Source organism: Onychostruthus taczanowskii, unplaced genomic scaffold (assembly GCF_017590055.1).
Source record: "Onychostruthus taczanowskii isolate IOZ18803 unplaced genomic scaffold, ASM1759005v1 scaffold17, whole genome shotgun sequence".
Taxonomy (NCBI): Eukaryota; Metazoa; Chordata; class Aves; order Passeriformes; family Passeridae; genus Onychostruthus; species Onychostruthus taczanowskii.
In genome coordinates, this window is record NW_024498906.1 from 8,196,277 (window position 1) to 8,199,656 (window position 3,380).

A 3,380-nucleotide genomic window follows, 5' to 3' on the forward strand; every position below is an offset into this window, starting at 1 on the left:
GTGAATCATGTCCTGATTTGGCTCATTAGCAGGCCTCCCTCTCCCCAGAGGCCTGTGATCCCATGGAAACCACCCTGTTAACTCACAGCCAGGGATGCTCAGCCAGGGGAAGGCAGGACAGCTGAGCAGCCCACCTCAGAGGCCAGGGGTTAAGTTAAAATCCACAAGCAGGAGAGTAGCAAAGAACTGAAAACTGCTGCCCAGGTGAGAGAAGAGGGGATGTTTCCAGCAGCGCAAAATAGATTTGGGAGAAAGGGATTTTGGAAATCTCCCCCACGCTGTAGGGGGTCACTGACAGGGAGCCCTGGCCAGGGTCCAGACCTGGACAGAGACTGAGGCAAAGGATCCTGCCCAAGGTCTTGCAGGCCAGGAATGAGGCAGAAGGGATGGGTAGGAGAAGGCCCAGGACAGCCATGGGCAGAATACGGAGCCCACCAGAACCAGCAACAGGCCAGAGCTGCCCAATGTTTCCTGGAGGGAATGCACAGCTCCCAAAAGCAATCAAACTAAGAGATACTGCTGAGAAGAATGACAGGGTGAAGGAAGGCAAAGTAGCTGCTTTTCAAGGTAGCATCTGCTAAGTGCTAGAGCAAAAGCACAGAAAGAGCACTAAAAATAAAATCAAGAGGGCTGATGATAAGGGCCAGCCAGCCAGTCCAGTAACTTGTGTTTAGGAAACAAACCAAAACTCACCAGCAACACTTTTTCTCCAAATAAACCTTTCAGTAGAAAAAAATCAGTTTAACAGTAGTCCAGCACCAGGTATTTGGACAAACTCAATTCTGCAAGCTACTAGCAGGCTCTTAACATGCTCCCAATCCAAATGCATTATCCCTTGTCTTCAGAGAAATGAATAAGTGGAATTTTAGACATTTCTCTCAGGAAAAATTCCTGCAGCTGCCAAGAAACCAGAGGCAATGGTGGAATGGGGAAGGATTTCTTATCATCCTGATGCTGCATTTGATAGAGCTTTACTCTCTGTGTAACTACTCCTTCCACATTTCTGTGTTATGTACATGCCAAAGATACCATTTATTTCCTCAGGCACAACAAAATATTGTCAAGATTGTTCAGGCATATCAATGGAAAACATTGGTAAAGTTGTGCTTGCAATATGTATTAACTTGGTGAAACCTAATTTTTTCCTTGGATCTCTCAAGAAAAACAAAAATCCCTTCTCTCTTCCTGTGAAGATATGCCAAATGACAAGTCAAAGAGACAAAGTGGTTTCAAACTCAGGCAGAGAGCTTAAGTGGCTATTTCAAGCTACAGGAAAGATCAAAATAGTTAAATTTAAACCCCACAATTTGGAGCCATTTTCAAGGTACTGCAGCACAAATTTTCAGTTTGAACAAACTTAACAGTACCCTTTAGATACAATCAATAGTTAGAAACAGTGGCAGAGAAATGCCAGCTATGTCCTGTATGCTGAGATGTTATTTTACTGCATTAAAAAAAAAATTAAGTGAATGCCTTATGAAATGGGTGATGCAAACACATTGTGATTTTTCACATAACTTGAAACAGCAAATTCAAAGAAAAAAAACTCAGAACAACTAAAACACAGACATTTTGGAAGCTGAAAAATTAACCAAGTATTTAGAGGAACATGTAACTTGTCACCCCAGTCAGGGAAAAAACACATAGTTTCAAAAGTTTCACATAACTACCAGGAAATATTGACAATATTAAATCAGAGTCTGTATTACAATGCACTACATATTAGAATTTCATGAAGTATCAGATTACTGATATGCTTCTTTGGACAAAAAATTAGTAGTGCGATGAGGGTGCAGGGAGGGAGGGATGGGGTTTTGTTGCCTCTTTATTGCTTTGCACTCCAGTCACAATGCTGGACTGTGGATCCGTGCCTTGGGAGCAGTCTCTCCTAACAAAGATACTCCTGTTTAGCAACAAACATCGAAACAGCTCAGTGCGGAATGAAGCCCATGCCCACCTCCAAACTCTGCTAAGAGAGTCTAAGCAGCTTGCCTAAGGCTGTATGTAAAATGTGTCTGGAGTGTGAAGTTTTGAACCAGTGGCTTATCAACTGGTTGAATGCCAACAGAATAAGTTGCCAAATCTTGCTCCCTATGCCTACATCAGCCACAAATTTGACCATCACTACCCATGCCATTCATAGCTCTAGAGTGAGAGAAACCCATATTTCAGTGATGTTCACCTCCAACGACTCATTTCGACTGCTAGATGAGAAGACAAAAGTAAAACACAAATCAACATTTCCAAATTACTTTCAGAATCGATGTTTTTGATAAACCAAATTATAAGCACATTCATACTTTTCCCTCCCAGTATGTGTGAGAAAGAACCTCACACATACTGATGACTATCTCAAGTGCAAGCTTCTATAAACACTCTGGTTTTTACACTGTAGATGTTTGGCAAGTCCTTGTTATGCCAGCACCTACTGCTGCAGTGGACCAAGAAGATAAGGTGTACAGCAGCTTGCAGGCTGTCATTGATGGTTCCATGGCACCTCCTGTACAACCTCCAATGCTTGCCCAAACCTGGCTACCCAAGGCATTAAATGCAGTTAATTTGTCTGTGCTTTCTGGCAAGGTGTATTTCACTGTGAGAGAAAGGACAGTTCAACAACTCATGAAAATATCCTTAATTTCCTTCTCTCTTTATGTGATCTCATCCTGGAGATTTCAGTCGCACTGAAGCCCTCAGATGCTGCTGAATAGTGAGCAGGCTGAGCAGAGAGGAGGCAATGACCTCATTATTTAAGGACCACTCAGAAAGAAATGCACTGATTTGGTAATGCTTATTAAACTGCAAGGAGTTTTCAGTAGGGAATTACTACAGCTCATGAAAACGCTCCACTTCACACAGGAATATATGAAAGCAGTGTCAGGAGATGAGTTAACATTATTGATTGATATTAACGTCACATATCTGTTATGCCTGAGGTCACCTGAGAATGCTGCTGGAAGTCTTAATCATATGCAACTATCCAGGTAACTGGAGCTCGTTCAGACAGAGCCAGCCCATCCAAAGCACAACTGTGGATGAAGCCATGCCTTAGAATACCTGCTCGTATTCAGAACATCACAGAATCATAGAATGGCTTGGATTGGAAGGGATCTTAAGCTGACCAAGCCCCCCTGCTGCGGACCAGGACACTTTTCCTTGGGTAATCATTCCCATGCTGGGTTTTGTGCTGTTTTTGGCCAGCACACAACACGCCCAGGTCTGCGCCCACCCCGGTCACGAGCAGCACCCGCAGTTCCCCACATGGATCCTGTACATACAAGTTGTCACCCAGAATTGGCAAGGCAGCCAGCAAACTGTGTTTAAAAGAAAAACACAACAAAAGAACTCTCAGCTGACACAGCAGGCCCCACCCTTGGCACTGC